This window comes from Drosophila willistoni, unplaced genomic scaffold (assembly GCF_018902025.1).
Source record: "Drosophila willistoni isolate 14030-0811.24 unplaced genomic scaffold, UCI_dwil_1.1 Seg531, whole genome shotgun sequence".
NCBI classification, from domain to species: Eukaryota; Metazoa; Arthropoda; class Insecta; order Diptera; family Drosophilidae; genus Drosophila; species Drosophila willistoni.
The window spans coordinates 3,760,515-3,782,861 of NW_025814459.1; positions in this window are offsets into that span (position 1 = coordinate 3,760,515).

The following is a 22,347-nucleotide window of genomic DNA, read 5'->3' on the forward strand; positions in this document are numbered from 1 at the left end:
ATTCATATTCTTATTTATGTATTTAGCTTTAGATTCATATTCCCATTTATGTACTTAGGTTTAGTTTTCTTTTATTTCCTTTAACATATTCAGTTTTATACAACCAATTAAACAATAAAGACGCATAATATCATATATAATCTCTAATATATTTCTGATCCACAAGAACGGTGATTCAGATACTTAATCGTATCTCATCCTAATGAACATAAATCAACCCATAATTTGGATCCCACCAACGGCAGCCCCCAACAGGAAGCAGTGGACGGACCCAACATCTTAATTTGAACAACATCGATCTGATTATTCGTCGTTCGTCGTTCGTTTTCTTCGGCTAATTTGCATTTTATGGCTCTGAAACTCCACATCTGATTACAATTTGTCAACGTTACGACAAAGTTCTCAAAAGACAAGGGCAAACTTGCAAGCAACAAAATTACGGTAATCTCCTCTGGCGAACTTACATCGATCACCGACAAATATTTAACAATGTTTGAATATTTCAATATGTGTTTTTGCACACTGTCACATTCATCCATTATCTTGTCGGTCGATGCAACTTTTCGAGCTCTTTCCATATCTCACTAGTTCTTTCACACTTTTAATTGCGGCGCACTTATCGACAAAAACAGTACCGCCGTGGCTTTGTCGTTTGGAAGATTCTATGGCGCAGATACAGGCGCTTTATCAGTTTTGGGTTTCACAAGTTCATTTGAAACCACTGACCACAAATCTTGATGTACCAACACGCTTCGCACAAGTACACACCACGTGTCATAGTTGGCGTCGTCCAACGTACAATATTGTACATCGAACTCATTTTTCTTGCAAAGTCCGTCACACTATTTTTTAGTGAATACATTTATAACTGAGGCCCATAACCTGTTGGTGTGTGAAAAATGAAGTACTACAAAGTTTGGTTGCTTAGATGAGAATGAGCTCAATTTATTATAACAGGAGCTTAACTAGGTTTGAAACATGATAGCCGGGTTGTCAGATACAGTTTGGTTGCTTAGATGAGAATGAGCTCAATTTATTATAACAGGAGCTTAACTAGGTTTGAAACATGATAGCCGGGTTGTCAGATACAGCCCAGAATTGTCATATCGAACTTGAAGATATACTAACGAAACTACACAACACCGTAACTAAATAGAAAGAAAGATAATAAGGGCTTTCATGTGTCAAAATAAATGGAAAGTCATGTCATCTTTTATTACTGCGATCAACTTTACAACTCCTTTTTGGAGTTGACAACATGGTAGAAGTTATTTCGGAAAACTAATGCTTCCCAAGCATTAAAGAAAATTACAAACACCACAAACCAAATTGCTTAAAATGTTCCACAAAATGTAATAAAGAAAATGGTTGTCTATTTAATATTCCTAAAGAAACAACTTCCCTGCCATACACATAGAACAATATGGTCCAAAGAGGCGGTCTTACCGCTGAAAGACTACTTAAAACCAGAGGGCTGGGAATAACTTTGACCGCGTCAAATTTTGTATACCCAGTCAAGTTTATTGTTACTTACTTGCCTATAACCGCCAAAGTGGAAAAACTTTTTACCTAAAAAGTCTAATGTTTGCAAAAGAACCGTCTATAATCTTAGCATGGCAAATAACTTGATCAAAGTCACTGATTACCACCGATCGTGCCTATGGGAGCTATATGATATCAAATGATCTTGATCAAATTTCGCACAGACGGAAGGACGGACAAGGATTTTTGAACTCGTCTCGTCGTCTCGACCAAAATTACTATAATTACTAAAATTACTACCTTTTAGCAAGGGTTTACAAAATGACTTTGGTAAACCTGTGTTACATATAAAGGTGAAAACGTTAAACACGCAAAGATTGCAACAGCATCTCCGCAAGTAAACGTACAGGTAGAAAAGGCGAATACGAGCTTCGGTCCCATGATTGCAATTATAACTGGCCCAGGCAAGGGACGGTATTGGGATACCATTTTAGAAACAGTTGAATATGTATTTAATAATACGGTATAGTGATCAATTAATCATCATAGAAGTACAATTTTATTTCGGGTGCCAAAAAAAGGCAAATGTTATGTCCTCTTAATAATTAATTTAAGTAAATAAATAAATCGATAAAAGTGCTGCAAATTAATAGATGTGTTTTAGAGGGTGTAAAAGGACTAAATTTTACTATATAAGAGCCATAGCCAACAGGCGACCACAGTTGAATTATTTAAAGGGTTGAGAGATCAGGAGCTCTCCGGTCAAGAGAACCCAGTTTTTGGAAGCATCTAATTACACATTCTCAACAAGATAAGTCCCACAATGTATCTTCACACTATTATACCATTCCGTTTATATTAACAACACTCATAGATGAAAAGATTTTTCTAGCATTAACAAAGCGAATAAATCAGTTTTCGTACGAAAACAGAAAAATATAACAAAACTTGTTTAGGTCACCTAAATTGTAGTTCTTTTTGCCATTTTGTTACCTGCTAACTACAAGGTGGCGCAAAACAAGTCATCCGGACCAAAAGAAGTCACCCGATGTTGTTTGGCTCTAATTATACCCTTGCAAAAAGGGTATATTAATTTTGGTCAGAAGTGTACAACGCATAGAAGGAAGCATTTCCGACCATATAAAGTATATATATTCTTCATCAGGACGACGAGACGAGTTCAAATAGCCATGTCCGTCCGTCCGTCCGTCCGTCTGGATCAACGCAAACTCCTCCTAGACCGTTGGAGCTACAGAGCTGAAATTTTGCTTGTATATACTGAAAGCGTTGTATATCTCGGATTCAGCCGGATCGGATCACTATATCATATAGCTCCCATACAAATGGCAAAGTCATGAACTGTGACTTTTCTTAATAACTTCGTTATTTTCTGAGCTATTGTCATGAAATTTAATATTGGTAAGTTAATTACACATTTAAACAACTGTGCCGAATTTTATCAAGATCGGGTGACTATATCATATAGCTCCCATAGGAACGATCTTTCGAAAACAGTGACTTTTGTCAATAACTTCGTTACTTTTGACGCGATTGCTTTCAAATTAAACATTTGTTAGTTTAATATATCTGTTAATGACTGTGCCAAATTTAGCTCCCGATAAAGATCGGGTTACTGTGTCATTTAGCTCCTATAGGAACGATCGGTGGAAAACAGTGACTTTGATCAATATCTTCGTTTTTTCCTATGCTAACATTGTAGGCCGTTCTTTCGCAAACATTAGCCTTTTTAGACGTTCAAGCTTTGATGGCTATAGGTAAGGAAAGAGTTACCATAAAAATTGCAAGGGTATACAAACTTTGACGCGGTCGAAGTTAGCCTCGGCCCTCTGGTTTTTTTTTTACATGTTCCCAAGTAAAAATTTACACAGCGATAATGGTATATGGGGCTCTGCAGCTAAATCTACTGTCAAAAAGGTCCAAGCCATGCAGAACAAAGCGCTTCGTCGCATTACAGGAGCAGAATGGTACGTGCAAAATTCAGTTCTCCACCACGACCTGGGCCTACCCAAGAACTAATAGGCCGACACAGCACGCGCTCTAGAGACCGCCTCGAAACTCATCCGAATCCCTTAGCCATCGATCAAACAATCAACACCTCTAAGCGTATGCTAAAGCATCTGCATCCTACAGACGACCAACACCGATTGCTCGATAACATTGACTCAATTTTTAAAGCTGAAATTCGTTGTAAAAGCAGTCTACAGCTGAGACAACACCAATAAAATATTATAAAAAAAAAAAATGAATAAAATAGTACTTAACATACTTTACGACAAAGTGTACTATTCAAGTTAAAGAAAATGTACCCACTATATATTAGGCAGTCTTCTTGTGAATGTCAGACCGTACGGACGCGTTCTCGGAAGACTAATTATTGTGCGTATTCGCTTGTGTATAACGGTGCTGTGCACCAAGGATGCTTAAAGTTAAAGTCTACCTGATTGCCAAGTCCCGTTGCTGTGCTCCGATTGACCAGCTAATCAGAGTTATCCAAGCTTTGTTTAAAAGTGGTGCATAGTTATAGGCAGTGCTAGGAAATAACTTGCTCCATACTTTGCTGTGGTTGCCGCAATGAAAAACATGGACTTGCCATCCATTCATCGACGCAGAGACCGACTTGGCAGGGAGTAAGGTCAAAGGCGATCCCTGAGGGGAAGCGTGTGACCACTGCCAAGCTGCCGAAAGTGTCCCCTAACAGGAGGAGCGGAGATGATGGCGAGGACTCCAGCTCATCAAGCACCGAACCTGGTGAAATGAAGCGTAAGATGCCCTTACGCAAGAGAGACCGAAGAGCAATGGGCGGCCACGACGAGGCCAATCGTTTTTCCCTGCTTGCCAATGACAACGATGAAGACATTGACGTCGCAGGTCCATGGAGGTTCTCCAATACTGGTCTGCGGCCCACTCAGCAGCCCACTCCACACCCGGTCTACATTATGCCTGGTATGACTCTCGCTAGTGTGAATACCTACGTTGATATGTACAAATCTTGGCTTCAGAGGACTTGAAACCCAAATGTTGAGATTTCCTCGAAACAACTACTTAACATCAATATTCACAACGCTGTGGCTCATGCAAAACCACCTCCAAGACCCACAAGAAATAGACCTCGTCTAGATGAATTCCTGTGGGTTTCGGAAGTGACAGCTATGGTAGCGGAAAAGAGAGAAAATGGAGTAAAAAGACCCACCATTATTGTGTGATGCGTTTATCCCATTCAGCAGATGCACACAGGCAGAGGTTCAGCAAACGGAGGAGTTCCTGGACGTTCCATGCCAAATGGCCCTTCCCATCCAAGCCGTTGACATAGACGAGCTGTTGGAAAAGTTATCCATACTGAAGGCGTCCAAGTCCAGGAGATACGACGGAATCGACGTGCCATCTAATGTCCTGACGTCTAATGCTGAGATCCACAGTACATAGGGTATCCCATGGGTAACAGACGCCTACGAAGACTCCACGTTCTCGACCTGCCGCACGGAATGGACTAACCAATAACCTGCTCACACCCCCCTTTTTGCATTGATACTCTAATATTCAAATTGTTTTTTTTTTGAAATTATGAAATGTTATATGCACCTTTTGTTTATATACATATGTATAGCCTTGTAAATGTCTCGTTTGCTACAGATTTCTGCTGATTATCCACTGTCGGATAGATTGTAGAAAAAGGACTCTTACCGCAATAATACAAAAAATATATATATGCCTATATATATTTGGTATTTAGTTTTGATACTCTGTAACTTTTTAATTATTTAAGTTTTCATAACTTCTAATAAAAGCTAAATACATTGATCCTAATACCAACCCAAGAAATTTGATTTCTTTAAAAACAGTTTTGAAATAAAATACGCCATGCCAAGTGTCCTGTTCCAGTGAAACGGAGCGTATGTAGTACACGGGCTGTCTTCTCGGAGTCAGCCGGATCACTATGTCATATAGCCCCATTACAAATGGCAAAGTCACAAAAAGGTGACTTTTCTAAAAACTTCGTCGATTTCTAAGCCATTTTCATTAAAATTAAATTTTTGTTAGTCTTGTATACATGCTAAAGGCTTTACACAATTTGATCAAGTTCATATGACAATGTGAAATAGCTCCAATAGGACCGATCGGATTAAAACAGTGACTTTTATTCTAGGGAAGATTAACAAGAAAACTAGCAAAGGTCTACAAACTTTGGATCGGGCGATGTTAGCCGATGACATCGGATCGCTTGTAAATGTTGTCCAGTTTCATTGCATTTGAACGAGAGACGCGCTTTCTAATCAAAATCAAGATCCCTTGCCATCCGATCAAAAGCCATTACTAACCCATTACTAACATCAAAAGATTTGTAACCGAACTTTAAACATATTTGTATGAATAATCATACGTTAGTTCTTAAAACGCTTTGTTTCAATTAGGATCGTTTTTGAGTCTCACCAATCCGAATTTTTTTAATTAATAAATAAATATAACTGGCGCAGTCGGTAGAATAAAACGAAATATATTTAGTGCGTGAAAATCTTGTGTATAATTGATCGTTACGAATATTGAATCTAAGGTTGCCTAATAATCAAGACTTTTTGTATCATTGAATAACTAAATGTGCGAAACTTGTGTCTAACAACCTTTACGGATATCAAATCTAAGGTTGGCCCGTGAACGAGACTTTTTGTGCTAAGAACAACTAAAGGAGCTGTAAGCAACTATAAAGCCCAAAGCCCTCGAAATTTTTAATAATTGGGTGCTGTAAGCAACTAAGACAAAAAGCCCCGAAAAATTTTTTTTTGCGTTTTATCCGTAAACTTGAAGTTCTAAATATATTCTAGTCCAAGATAACACTGGAACTATCAGAAGCTCACCTGAACCAGTCACTCACCATGCTTAGGCAGTTGCCCAATTTCGATGGTAACGCTTTGATGTTGAGCACGTTCATACGGATAGTTGACTATATTTTACAACTCTACCCGACGAGGGACGTCTGCACCATAGAGATGCAGCTCACTGAAGAAGCCCAGCGGACATAACAACTAGCGCACGCCAACAACTGGACCGCTAGCGAATAATAGGTGCAAACGCGTTATGAAGAATTACTACAACGGCTATACCACACTTCTTTGGAGGAAACCTTCATAAGTTTACTCAAGATTTAGAACATAAGTCATTCATTATAATAAGGCAATGCGGCCAATACTATATTATACACAAATGCCAATCAAATACGTGATTATCAAAAGATTACCAGTCAAACTTTATATGACGTTAGACGTTTGATATTTCTACAGTGTGTAATTTAAAACAAGTAGCGCAGGAGAGCACATATGAAAACAGTTCCACCGAAAAATCCAACACTACCAATCAAAGTAATTCAGGAAATTCAAACTAAAAATCAAACCAATGTAATTCAAGTGCAACTCAGTGTAAACCTGTTATAGGGAAAACAACCAATATAATAATTCAAATCATCCCAATCCACAAAATACACAACAGCTTCGAGAAGAATTTTAACAAAATCTTAATCAGGGCAGACAAGAAAATCCCCTTAATTATCAGATTCAGAATCAACCTCACAGTCAAAACTGTGGTAAATCATCCTACGAATGTGCTACCAGTGCTGACCACTGGAATGTAATTCTCCCAAAATTTTCATCAATCAGCTTCGGATCAGACAGCTCAGACAGAACAAGTGGGCCAAACAGATTAACCGAATACGTCCCGTGTCCAACTAAAATCAATAACATCCCTTTAAAATGCGTTATAGATATAGGCTTTTCAATAAATATTATCAACAAAAATTATTTTAATTTTCAAAAAACCTCAAAAAATTTAAGTGTCCAAACAATAAAGGGAATAATAGCTATGAAGAAAATAGTGTAACATTATAAAATTATAAATTCTATTGCAAAGACACCAATTAAGAAGAAGAATCAATACCTTATCCTCCCCCAGAGTTTGAATATGAAGCATTCGCAAAGGAAATAAGTAACAGTATCGAGGAATAAAACGAATTTAGACTTGATCATTTAAATCCAGAAGAAACAAAAAGTTAAAGAAAATATTTCATGAATTTAGCGATATCCATTATAGGAAAGGTGAAAATTTTACCTTTACCAGTACAATAAAGCATAACATCAGAACCAAGCACGAGCACCCAATATAAAAACACCCAAACAAATACCCACAAATCTTTGACGAAGAAGTCAATAAACAGATTAATCAAATGATAGAACAGGGAATCATTCGAAAATCGAAATCGCCCTATTGTTCTCCAATCTGCATCTTACCAAAAACGAGGACGCATCCAAGGAACAAAAGTTCCGCTTAGTAATAGACTTTCGTAGTCTAAATGAGATTATTGTCGATGACAAGTTCCCAATACCGGTAATGGATAAAATATTAGACAAACTTGAAAAATGTCAATATTTCACAACCATTGACCTCGCCAAAGGATTCCTTCAAATCCAAATGGCTCTCAAATCAATCGAAAAAACAGTGTACTCCACTAAACATGGTCATTACGAGTACACACGCAACAATGCCATTTGGGCTAATAAATGCACCAGCAACGTTTCAAAGATGTATGAACAATTTATTAGAAGATCTAATCTATAAAGATTGTTTAGTCTATTTAGACGATATAATTGTTTATTCCACCGCACTAGAGGAACATTTGGCATCACTAGAAAGAGTCTTTGCTAAATTGCGCACAGCTAATCTAAAACTACAATTAGATAAATGCGAATATTTGAAAAAGGAAACATATTTTTTAGGTCACGTCATAAGCACAGAAGGCATCAAACCAAACCCAGATAAAGTCAAAGCAATTCAAAAATTTTTGATCCCTTAAACCACAAAAGAAATAAAATCTTTCTTCCGGAAATTCATACCAAACTTTGCACATATTGCAAAACCTTTAACTCTTGGATCAAAGAAAGCAGCTAAAATTACCATAAACGACTCAAATTATATTTCATCCTTTGAAAAATTAAAATGTCTCCTTATGAACGATCCCATACTTGCATATCCCGATTTCAAAAAACCATTTTTTTTTAACCACAGATGCAAGCAATATAGCTTTAGGTGCGTTCATCACACAGGACCATAGACATATTTCTTATGCCAGTAGAACACTTAAAGAACATGAACTTAATTATTCAGCCATAGAAAAGGAACTACTATATATCGTATGGGCAACCATTTGGTTGGTTAAACTATTTAGTTTAGGCCATACCACTTCGGTAGACATTTTGAAATCCTAAGTGATCATAAAGACCTTGTCTGGTTGGAGAATATCAAAGCGACCTAACATGAAATTACACAGATGGAAGATAAAATTGAACGAATTCGATTACAAAATAAAATGTTTACCAGGAAAAGAGAATTATGTCGCAGACGCCCTTTCCAGAATAAAAATAGATGAAAATCTTTTAGGTGAAGAAACAAGTAGTTCTAGAGCCACAGTACATAGTGCTCAAGAAGATAATAAAAACCTAATAGCCATTTCAGAAAAACCTCTGTATTTCTACAACCATCAAATAGAATTCACTAAATGCATTGAAAACGACTTAGATTTTCAAACACTCCAAGAAGCCTATCTTGAAATAATTAGTCCAGACAGCCAAACAAAAACTTTATGAACCACTTACAAATTAAAAGACATTCCCACTTATGAAGAATTCAAAGAAATTATACTAAAAAACCATAAATCACTACTTCATCCAGGTATTACTAAAACTCAAAACTGGATTAATGAGAAATACTATTACCCAGACTATCAAAAACTAATTCAAAACTTCATTAACGAATGCCATATATGCAATTCATCAACAGTAGAAAGTCGAAATACTAAATTAACCTTTGAAACCATCCCAGAGATATTTAACGCCAGAGAAAAATACGTGATGGATTTCTATTTAGTCGACAACCAACAATCTTTATCTTGTATAGATATTTACTCAAAGTACGCGACTTTAGTTAAAGTTAAAAGTCGAGATTGGCTTGAAACAAATAGTGCAATCACCAAAATCTTTACCTATTTTTTGACTATCGAAACCAAAGGTCCATAAGGTCTGAGTTGGCCTTGGGCTAGTGGCAGCGCTAAGTTGCTCATGTGTTGGTAATGGTGAGCCAAACAGCAAATGCTATAAGTCATGTAAAAAAAAAAAAAAAAAAAGAGGGCGTCTAACGGTTAGACACGATAGAAGTGAAACCTTCCGTAAAACAAACTGAGAGAGAATGAGACGAAAGCAGCATTAGGAGCGGGATAATTATAGGTTCATTATAATATTGCTATAAAGGTCATGTTTTATTTTCTTCATTTTATTATTATTCATCCTCAATGTTTTCAATTTCAACAAATGATACGAGTGGCTTATGATAGCTAAAATATGATACAAATGCTTTGGTTTCGATGTTGTCAACATATCTTTGAAATACCGCGTCAATTGTTGTTTTTGATCGTGTTGTTGATTCAGTGCGATTGTTACACATTTTTAAACTGAATGTTGTATTGAGAAAGTCAATTAAAGGAACCGCTGTGTCCAATGCAAAATTTACGTTAAAATCGCCACTTAAAATCATTGGAACTTTATCGTAATCTTTTCTAAGTATCCGCGATACTTCTGGTGTATACTTTATTAAATTTTCATCATTGAATTCCGTGATGCTATTTATTGATTGATTGGGTGAAATATAAATTGCCACAATTAAAACTGTTTTTCCATTGCTCAATCTGGTTTCGCATGCACATATTTCTCCCACTTTAGAGAGCTGAACAGACAGAGATTCTAGTTGCTGTGCATTCATTTATTATATATTTTGTGATACATTTTTATTTACTTTTTATACCCTTGCAGAGGGTATTGTAAAATTGGTCAGATGTTCGTAACGCACAGAACGAGGCGTTTACGACCTGAGAAGCTGAGTTGATATAGCCATGTCCATCTGTCCGTCCGTCTGTGCGTATGCGTTTTACTCAGCCGTCTTAAGAGCTATCGGGATGTTTTTTATTACCCGGGTAAGATAGAGTATGAAAATCCTTAGGATCGGACCACTATATCATATAGGTCTAGAAGAAAACATTTTGCGGACATGGCTATATCAACTCATCTTCTCATGCTGATCAAGAATTTATATACTTTATGGGGTCGTAAACGCCTCCTTCTGTGCGTTACGAACATCTGACCAATTTTACAATACCCTCTGCAAGGGTATAAAAAGTAAATAAAAATGTATCACAAAAAAATATATAAATATATAAAAAGCATTATGAATAAAAAGCATTATGAAAAACTTCGACCAAGCTGGGAGTCGAACCCCGGCCGCCCGATCGAGCACACTAACTACAGAACTCGACGGCAATTTACAAAGTGTCGACGTGGCTCTGTTGTTAGTGTGCTCGCTTGGCGATCGGGCGGCCGGGGTTCGACTCCCAGCTTGGTCGAAGTTTTTCATAATGCTTTTTATTCATAATGCTTTTTATATATTTGCATCTCATTCTCTCGCAGGCTAAATACTATAAGATCCTATATGTGTCTCTTTTTAGTGTCGCTTTTTCGTTTCATCGAGTCTCAAATTACTCCCAACGATTCTAAAGAAGTTTTCACTTCAAAATACAAAAACTTACATTGACATTTAAAACTTTTTTCACCTGGTGCTTGGTACACCGAAGTCGGCGAGAGGATTTACTTACTTCATTTTTTTAATCGGTGCGCTGAAAACTATATTATTAGAGGACCAACAAATTAATATTATCAATTTAAAACGACCGCTCCTTACGACAAAAATTGGTGCAATGTATTGCAATATGAGGTTCATTGAATAGCAGACGATGGGCTAAAACCATTTTCTCAGATGAGAGTAAAATTAATCTCATTGGTCCAGATTCGGCGGTGAAGCGCGGATGCATCAACCGATGCCGGAAGGTTCTGTGAACTCAGCTTTGAGTAATTGAATTTAGTTGGTATAATGACAAACGATTTGTTCTCGTCTTCACGTAATTATTAAGACAACGGGCGGCATGAAATCGGTTCCTTTTTTGAGCGAGAGTATGTGCTTTTTACAAGAATATCTAGATGTTTTGCTCACACTTACAAACATGTAAGAACTATATTTCCGCCACTAGCCAACGGCCAACCTCACCCTTATGGACTGACCGGGATCAAGTTTTGGATCAAGCATTGGGATAACAAAACACGGGAGATATTCGATTGAATCGGTTTATTAGTATGCGCAAGAGGGCGTGAGAAAATAAGCACACAAACAAAATCTGCAGTCTCACTAAGTGAATAAACATACCATATTTTATGTCTGTAGCTATAATAGTCTTGAACAAAAACAATTTTGTTTAAAGTGGTCGGCAAAAGTGGGGCGTGGGAAAAAATTACAAATATACTTGATCGCTGTACATAATACACGAGTCTACCAAAGATAATGCTTTTAAATCGTACAGTCTTCGAGACTAGGTGTTCATAGAAAATTTGCCATTTATAATCATTAAGTTTGACCCGACCACATCCGCCCACAAAAAAAAAAAAAATTATAATTTTTTTACTTAAAAACATTAAAATTTGTCTCCTGTACCTAGCAACGTATCAAATTTGATCAAAATCGAGTGAACCATAATAGCGGAGTTGGCTGATGGCCGGTGGAAGCGATAGAATGCTTCTGCGCTTATATAAGTGAGCGAGATATTAATACACTTGTTATTATAAATTTAAAACATTTGCTTTACTTGATGCATGCTATACCGAAGTCGGCGAGATAAATTATTTTATTTTTTGCTATGACTCGTCTTAATTCAGGCGGAATTCGCATATTTTTTTGAATTTGAACAGTGCATATTTATAAAATATTTTGAAGTGATTGGCCTTTTAAATTTTTTAAACTCTAGAGGATTGCCTTGTATCAAAACAACAAACCAAAACATACTTTAGTCCTAATGTAGCTTTGGCTGATACAAATCTGTACCACATTAATACAACTGTTGGTGTTTAGATTATATAAAATAAGATAACATTAAGACAATTATAATATAGAACAAATGGAAATGTATGTCAATTAAGTATGTAACCCGATTATAGATATCATAAGTAGATCTGATATAGTCAGCAGTAAACGATAAAGACCTAGTTAATTAAGCTGCTATGGTTAGCTATTATCAATAAAGACGTATTTTGCTGACCTAACACTATGTCGAACTATGCACTGGTGAGCTCGCTATTTTGTACTATAAAAGAAATGCATTATTCTTAGTAAGATCAGATACCAATTGTAGGTTCATCGGGTGTGCATCGCTGTGTCTTTGGCCCCCATCTCTACCTTTGTAATCTTACTCCGAGGTCCACCCAATTTATGTGTTGGTTGCGACAACTTTTAGTCACTGGTTTATGTGCTAGTGCCTATTTACATATAAATAAATAAACATTTAATAAATTCAAAAAATACTAACGTCTTTCTTTGAACAACAACCTCCTTAACAGAATATTTCTTAGTGTATTAAGGGAAGAAAGTGCAATGTATTAAGAAAGTCAGAAAGTTAAGTCCCCAATCATTGCGGCCCTTAATATCCGCCCACGCTTGGCCGATCGTAGCGACTCACCTCATCGACCTCGGACTGGAAGGTGCTGCATGCGGCCGATGCATCACCTATTAGCGATGGAGAGCAGCAACCGATCCTCAAGGTCAACAAAGGTGGCCGAGGATATGCTGTATACAAAATTCAGGAAGATGTCGTGGGGCTTAGGGAGGGTGTATATACTTGGAGAAGGAGGCCACGGTCTTTTAAGGCACCGGTCATTGAATTAACCTTGGCTCAGTGCCTGACATATGCCTAAGGGATGCAGGCCGACGAAGCCCAGGAGTCGGCGGAACAGCTCCAAAAAATGTTTAAGTTATCCGAACAAGCCGATCATGAAATTGTCTGGGGAGAATATAAGCATATTTTTCGTCTATTTAAAAGCGAGATACGCTCAGAAAAACGGAAAACCTGGTGAGAATTTTGTTCGATCCTGGAAAATGTGTCAGAAACGGAAAGACTTCGCAAGCTGATGGTCAGTGGTCAACAGTCAGCTTAGAACGGAGAGCGACGAGTAGACACCAACCAGCAAGTAAGCCCTTGAGAAACTTCTCATTGTACACTTCTCGGGCTGCAATTGAACCCAACAGGCAACGGAACAACTATCAACTCCTCCAAATTTTTGTAGGGTGAAAAAGTAGAGTTGTGTATATAAATCGTTTGAGGCTTAGGTATGTGCCAGTAAGCTGGAGAACAGCACCGTTGTTCTTCAAAACGGTCGAAAAGTTGTTGGATTTACACATTATAAGGATGCTAGTCGTTATCTAACTGGCATTTGGTATCTGCAAAAGTGGACATAGCGCCTCACCAAAAAGACTACGCGTTAGGAGCATTCGTGGATATTTTCGGTACGTTTAACCACGTATCGACAGATGGAATTCTCAAAAGTCTGCGATCCATTTGAGTTCATCAAATTATTGTGTTTTTATAATATGCTAAAATGCAGGAAGGTGAACGCTGAATGAAGACCAACGCGGAAGTTGGCAGTAAAAGAGGCAGTTTAATACGTAAATAATATTATAAGCATATTGTAGCACTTTATTGCAATATTTATGTATATACAAATTCAAGTACCACACATTCTCATTAACATGAATGCATGGCATACTGCACAGTGCTGAGTCGGCATATCTAACACGTGCAACGACTCAGTCACCAAGTGAACATGATACGCCCCCACTCTCCCGCAGCGACTCATACATAATTATGTAAACATATATATAAGTATATCAGCTCCTCTGCTAGCTTCACTGGCAGCGCATTCACGTGGACTTTAGCTGTACTGAACAATTGTAATATATTTAAGATTCATTCAATAAACCAAACTCAAAAGAACGAGTCAGAAACACTATTTTATTGTGTTCATGGTGGATTATGGAAATACGCTCCAGACAGTGAAATCCTTCTACTACATGGCGACCGTGACATAGGTCGAAGAAGCCTAAGTAACCTGGAGAAAAAAAAGAGGAACCGCAACAAATAGAAGAAACCATATACAAAAAAGTAAAAGAAAACTGAGTGAGTAGAGTGCAAGTGCAAGGGAAGTGCAAGTGGAAAAAAGTTTTTAATTGCAAATTAAAAATAAATCCCCCGGCACAACAAAAGTCAACGCCACCAAAAACAAAAAAAAAAAACAAAAATTAAATGCTTAAATTCTCGCTCACTCAGAAAAAAAAAAAATAAATAAATAATAAACAAAAATAAAAATAAATGCTAGATGACCAGCAGTGGAACCGCCCAAAGCACCAATTTGGGCCCCGAAGAGAACTTGGACTTTGCGACAGCTGTACCTACCGTACAAAGGGACGCACCAATTCAATGAAGCTATTGCGGCGTGCCCCTTCGATGGACCACGCCCACTCACAATAGCTGAGTATAGGGCTCGCCAACTCCGCTGAAGAAAAAAAAAACGGGGAGGACGAGTAAAGCGGCTACTTCAACAAAGGCGCCTCGAGAAAGAGCTGATGCTTACACCAGCGAAGAAGACCGACAACGCTGCCAAGAGCGTTTAGCTGACCTCAAATTAAAACTACACCATTTAGCGTAGTAGCGCAAAAGGGCTATGCCTTGTTTGCCTTAGTCCTAAAAATATATATAACCAATAATTAAAAAAAAAAAACTACCGTATTCAAGTTGTTGCACCCATAAAGTGCAGGTTGAAAACCACTTACACAATCAGAAGTAGGTATTTATACTAACACATATGATTGGATTTTTTTAATTGTATAAACTACCAATGTGAGCCAATCATATGAAACTAAAACTATCTTTTCCACGTCCCAACAACTAAATAATTTGAAATTTTGTGCTTATGCATGTTCAAAAATAGTGAATGAAAATAGTGAACCCCCCATAATGGGGTTAGTTAACACTAAAATGGTAGATTCTACTGCCAATGTCATCAATAAGATTGAGACACAAAATATTGATCTAAAATTTACGAATATATTGTTATTGATAATTGTTGTGGTATTTTGCGCATATGTTTTATACAAAGCGGTTTTGTTACACAATAAATGCGTAACTAAAAGAGCCATAAGCCACGCTAACGATTTGGACAAAATATAAAATTTTTCTTTATTCACACAAACAATCGACATAACAATATATTGCACAAACGAAATATTTTTTTAAATTAAGTATGGCAATTTAAAAAAAAATAAATAATGATATTTTATAATAAATCGAAAAATCCCTTTAAAAAATTACCATTCCTGATAAATATTTCGAGAAGGTAAATGATAGGAACCCCACAATAGCAGAAGATTTGATCAAAATTTTTAAAAGTGAGCAAAGAACCTCACCCTAGCGCTCAATAAACTTGGCGCAAATCAAGCTAGCGTATTTAGACTTCACAGAAGAAACATTTCCAGTACAGGGTAGCAGTAGAGTGCAAACTAGTTTCATCCTCACAGTACCATATGTATGCTGTTATTCAAACGCAGCAGGTACGTTATGTTTTGTAGTAATATACATGTGCACGTGTAGTTGTTAGCTGCCTAATTTTTCTATCTTGCTAACGATAACACCAGTGTATGCTAAAGATCGGGGTCGTGCACTTCTAGCGTTGCTATGAAAAGGTGTTGCCGTGGTGCAACAAAAAAAATAGTATCCAAACCAAAGGGCTGCTACGCCATACATTGCGTACAAATGAAACAAGAAAAGGTAGCACAACTACTACTAAGTATGCACAAAAAAAAAAAATAATCGAAAAGTAGTAGATCTCGCTCAAATTGGGTGTATAATGTTGGTATTAGCCGGGGAATTGCGTCATTTCATCACCAGACTATTTTAGCCTGGCCCATAGCGATGATTATTGATGAAATGGAAGGGTTGATAAAGTAGATCCGAGGCTCGCTGGTGTCTTACTTATTGAAAGATGTCTCTTTTTTTGTTTCAACAAAGAAAATATCAGCGATTGGGCTGGGGTACAATCAAACAAATTGTCCCAAAGAAAATGAAACATTCAAGGCTGCTTGAAAGCCAAAAGTTGCTTGGTCGACGCCACGCGACCGAAATATAAATTTTAACTGAATTATAACGAGGCTTAAATTCAAATATTTTTACTAAATTTAATTTTATATCACCTTATTCTTCGAATATTCACGTGTAGTTGTTAGCTGCATATTTTTTTTCACTTATTTTTATTCACTTTAGCCAATTATGTATATTACTGCCTTGTGCAGTCACTGTACTTTTTAATGATGATGCAATATGCTCGTGTTTCACAAATATATATGTATGTATGTATATATATATATTTATGTGAATATTAATATTCACGTCTTTTCGCAATCAAAGTATCAAATTAAATGAAAAAGCCTGTACCAAAAATTCTGTTTCTAAGCGAACGCAATGCATGCGTACGAATTCTAGCGGATCTTTTCCACGCTCTCTTTTTTGCTTACGCTTTGCGTTCGCTGTGCTAATAATTTTAAATTTAAAGGAATATAGCAGACTACTGATTAAGGAACCACAAAGAAAGAACGTGCCTGAATGAGTTCACGAACTTTTTAAGGATATGATCGAATCGGTAAATATAGAGGATTCAGATGTAGAAGTAATAGAATTAGAGGATTAAATTTAAAAAAAAATTTTTTTTTCTTTTTAATGCTTTGCATTGATGTAAAGAGACTTCTGCATGCGCATAATGATTATATATCACGAGAACATGAGCAGAAGCAGAACACTTGCTAATTTATCTTGCCATAAATCTTAAAACATGGAATGGGAAGAATTAATTCCCCATATCCAAGGCATGAAAGAAACTTTTAAAAAATCTTTTAAATGTGTAAGCCAAAATAGAAACATTCAGAAGGAAACTCTAAATAGGCATGCAAAAATTCTTGTTGATTCTTTCAATGAGGCACGAAAATTAGTGCATGACAATAGAGAAAAGATCGGTAAAACGAACTGGTCTAAGATTTCTAATCTATTCAAGTTGCGTACAAACCTAATCATTATTTGTACCTACCGTACTAAATTCACCTTTGAGTATAGACACCGATAAAGATCAAGAATACATACCTAAAGAAGAAATAGAAGTAGAAGGTGAAGAGTCCGACACTAGCGAGAGAGAAATAGAGGAAAAAGATCTAAACGATCTAACAATTCCTGCGCTATTGACATTATCTGAGAAAGATAACGAAATAGTACTAGAAACATTGTCTAAACAAGACAACGAATCAGAATTAGAATTCAACACGAGTGTCATACATCAAAACGACAAAATATATATCAACGCTCTCGAGGAAGACGGACGTGTTTTTTTTTAAGCTCCCGCGTTTTTAACTGATTTTATTATTTTTTATTTTGTTTTATCGACATCGCGATCGAAAATGACTAACTTGCACCGTATCACTCGTTTGCATTTTTGTGTGTTTGTGTTAATAATATTTAACAACTTTAATTCTGTTTATAACCTTTGTTGGTTTTTTTTCTTTTCTTCCTCTCTCTCCCACCTTAATCTCATTTTTTTCTTTCTTGCAAATCACAAGCAACGCTCATTTGTTGTTTTTGTTATTGTGATTTCTAGCTCCCGCGCTCGCGCTCTTTAACTTTTTTTTTTTCTCTCGTTTTCGTTTTATTCGTCGCCGTTATTTGCGCTCATGCTGCAGTCTGTTGTGTGTCTGTAATTTAGACTCCATATCACTTAGTCAGTGCTCTCTTTTCTCTCTCTTTCTCTTCTCCGACCCAGCTGAATCTTAAATATACAACCCCTGCAGTGTATACAAGCCTACATGCGATTTGCATTTCAGCTCTGTAGCTCTTACGGTCTAGGAGGAGTTTGCGCTGATCCAGACGGACGGACGGACGGACATGGCTATTTGAACTCGTCTCGTCATGCTGATCAACAATATATATTTATATATCTGGTCTTTCCAGATAGGAAAAAAAAAGATATTGTTTTTCTTGAGTTAAAAGCGGGGTCTTTATTCAACGAATGAATACTTAAAACTAAAGTACAAAGATGTCTTATGGTAATATTTATAGGCTAAATTTACGAGCCCTTCAGCGCCGTGATCGATATTGATGCGACTTGATTGGCCCGAATTTTAATGTTGAATTAGCATTCTCACGCTTTTGATTTTTAGGGGGACAATTATTATTGCAAGTGTTCAATTGTTTATGAATAAAACGGATTTGATTGGGCCGAATTTTAATGCTTAATTAGCATTCTCACGCTTTTGACTTTTAGGGGGACAATTGTTATTGCAAGTGTCCAAGTGTTTACAAAAAACGGATGTTTACTTTAAAGTTATAAATTTTAGGGGGCGAAAAATTTATAAGTTTTTGGGTATTGATGTTGGATATATGACTCCCCCATTTAAAAAAAAATAGCCTGTCCTCAGGTGTATCCATTGTATTGGGATATAGCGAGGGGTTTTTCTCAGCTGAAAATATTGGAGTATCAATTTTGTTTATAATTTGGGACTCAACTTTTTCAACAATTGGGGTTTCGATTATTTCTGTGGGACCACGATAGTTGTTTGATCGAAAATGCTTAATTATTAATTCTTGTGGCATTGCCTTAAACTTATAGATTAAGTGTGTAATGAAACTTATTATAGTAAGTATAAAAAAGGTTAAAGTAATAGTTTAGAATACAGTATAATATTTGGTGTGTTCGTTAATGATCTCTTTTGTTTGGATAAAGGAAATAGGTTCTAGCCTGGTGATATTGTTTGTTACATAAATGCTTTGGCTATAGTCAAGCAATGAATTTATTATGGATATTTCGTTTAGTTGTAAGGCACAATCGTAGATTTTTATTATGTTATTGCCTTCTATTATTCGTTGTTTACGCAATTTTGATTAAGTTTAGTTTTTGGTTATATCCATGTTACGATTATGTTTGGTTCAATGTAATTAGTTGGAAAATTCTTATACATATATCTTAGTGTATTTACAAGTGGTTGGGATTTGATTTAAAAAGCCTATTATACATTCATTAGTTTCTATTTGTTTTGTATTTTTATTGAACAAAGTGTTGTTGTTAAAATAGTATTTATCGTATGAATTTTCTGCCAAAATATTTTTATTTTCATTTGGATAAGGAAGTATCTCAAAGATAGGGGTTTTTATTTTTTCTTGAGGAATGTTTGAAATAATAAATATCTCGTTTGGTTTAAGCCAGGTGGATGTTTTTGTATTCAATAGTTTTTCCGAATTTACATGACTTAAGTGATTATGTTTTAAAATTTTTGGGTTGAAAATTACTAGTCTAGTGAGCTGCATGCCCATTTCTATGTCTTCAATGTATTCTGTGAAATGCTCAAAATTAAAGATTAGAACTTCTAATTTTACCGATTTTTCCTTTTCTTCCTCGAGGTTATTTAATATGTACTTCTAAATTTTTGTTAATAGTGTCTATTACGTAATTTAGTTCGATTGCTTGTACACTACTGCTTTCAAGACTATTTATTTTTTCTTCTAATTCGTCTTCATTGTCCTGATCAAAAGTACCAAAAAGATATTTGTATATTGAACCAATTCCGTTAATTAGTCCTCGTTTGTTACGTTTTACAATTTGTATTCCATTAATTTCCCTACTTAGTTTTTCTGTTAGATATTGAATATGGATTATGTCTTTAAATTCTTTAAATTCAGGTGTTAGTTAAGAGATCATTAAAAATTGCAAAAGAAAACGGTAAATGGTGAAAAATTTGCCGAATATACTTCATAAACTGCACAACTTTTGATTGAATCGTATCCGATAAAAAAACTTACCTCAACGGTACATAGGATTTTGGTTCACGTAAAGGTTTTAATAGAATTTCAGTGTTTTCCAATTGGAGAGCTATCCGAAGAAGCACAGGAATGTAAAAACAAGGACTACAAAAGGTTCAGATACACTAATACATTAAAAACTTCTCGTGTTAGACAAAATGAAGACTTGCATCACTGAGACACGTGCGATCATGAAAGGATTTGGAAAATAGCACCTATAGTCCCGAAAAATTTTTAAAATTTTTATATATTACTTTTTGTCATTATGTAAGAAAATAAAATGAAAACATTAAAAAATGTTACATAGTCCTTTAAAACAATGAAAAATTCCGTTTGTGATTGAAAAAACCGGGTTTCGCTACATTTTTAAAGGAAAAACATGCTTGGAAATAGTTTGATGATTTTGTCCTTGAATATTACAGCACCATAAACACCCAGCACTCTTGGCAACTGTTCATTTTGAAGCTTCAGGAATTCGTTTTCAAAACCTTTTTAAATTTTTTTAATCGCTTTATCGGTTTAGAAGCTATGGTTTTTGGGGCCAAAAGGCCCCACTGTTTGACGTTATAATTATCAAACAAGCTCAAAGTTAAATTTGCGTAAATAGAAAAGTACAGTTATTCCTATTAATCTTAAAGTTCGTATACGTTGTTGTTGTGCCCCAACAAGTATGTCGGTATCACATTGTAACATTGAGAATTCTTCCGTTAGACCAATAATTGAAATACATGGGTGGCGTTATAATTGTGAATACTCCTGTTCACGCCACCGGGTGAACAGCAGTGAGCGGCGAAGAGCAGTTTTAGTGTCTATTAACCCCATATTGGGTGTATCAAATGTATCATCAAATTTACTTATTTTGTTGTCAAACATTCCATTTAAAAAAAAAGGATTTTAAATCAAAAATTTGAATTTTTCATTTCATTATATATTTTCTTGAATTTACTTTAATATTAGTATTTTGAGCTGAAGGCTCTTTTTTTTTACATATGTTCCTGCCTACTTTTGCGTATGGTTTTCAGGCCACACTCTAATCGGACAGCTTTAATGCCGCACAATTGTACATTGATTACTTATATATTACAAAAAAAAATGTGCATCGCAGTACACTCAAAAAAAATTTGTGACGCAGCACATAGGTTGTTTATTTGTTTTTTCTTCTTGTTATCTTCTTTCCGTCTAGTTTCTAGCATCAGCTGGTCGTCGCCGGTTGGCACGCTGATGCTCCATCGATGGCGTAAAAAGCGGCCTGCTTTTCACGCTTGTAGTCTCAGCTGCTGATGTCCGTGGCCTATGAGCTCAGGCGGTTCCGGTGCCGGTCATCGCACCAGATTTGTTGATTTTTGATTTCTTCAGTTTGGGGACTGGCTCCTCCTTTGGAGTCCCGTAGCAATGCTTGCACGTATACTCGCAGTATGCTGAGTATAATGGTCCCTCGCAGTCGTTCGGGCAGGCCTTCTTCGGTTTTGGTATCTCTTTCTCAGCTTGTGGACTTATTCTTATCTTTGGTTTTGCCACGTTTTGTATTGCAGAGTATGGGATTCTGGTTGTGGTTTTATTTCTTCTTTCTTCTAATTGGGTTTTTATAACCTCTACCTCGGCGTGTAATTTCACCGAGGTATTCCAATTAGTTTTTGGGTTATTTATTAGCTTCAATATTTCTGCCTTTCTGGCCTTTAACTTTTTTACCACACCAGTTTTTCTTCCCATCACTCTACTTACTGTGATTTTTCTCTCCTTTATTCATTTCTTGTATGTATAATATTCCCACGTCGGTGTAGTGGGCGGTCTGCCTACCACACTGTAATTACAGTTGTTGTTTAATTTCCTTTTTTTTTTTCTGGTCACTTTTTGTACTTAGTGACCACTGTCACGGTCGCCATGTAATATAAAAAGGTTCGATGTTTCATATTATTTCACAAATTTATTTAGAGAAGAATAATATGTTCTGTTTAGGTTGGCTTGGTTTTATTGAATGAATCTTAATTCTATAACAATTGTCGTCTATAGCTAAGACCGCGTAGCTGCGCTGCTGGTCATGCAGGCAGAGG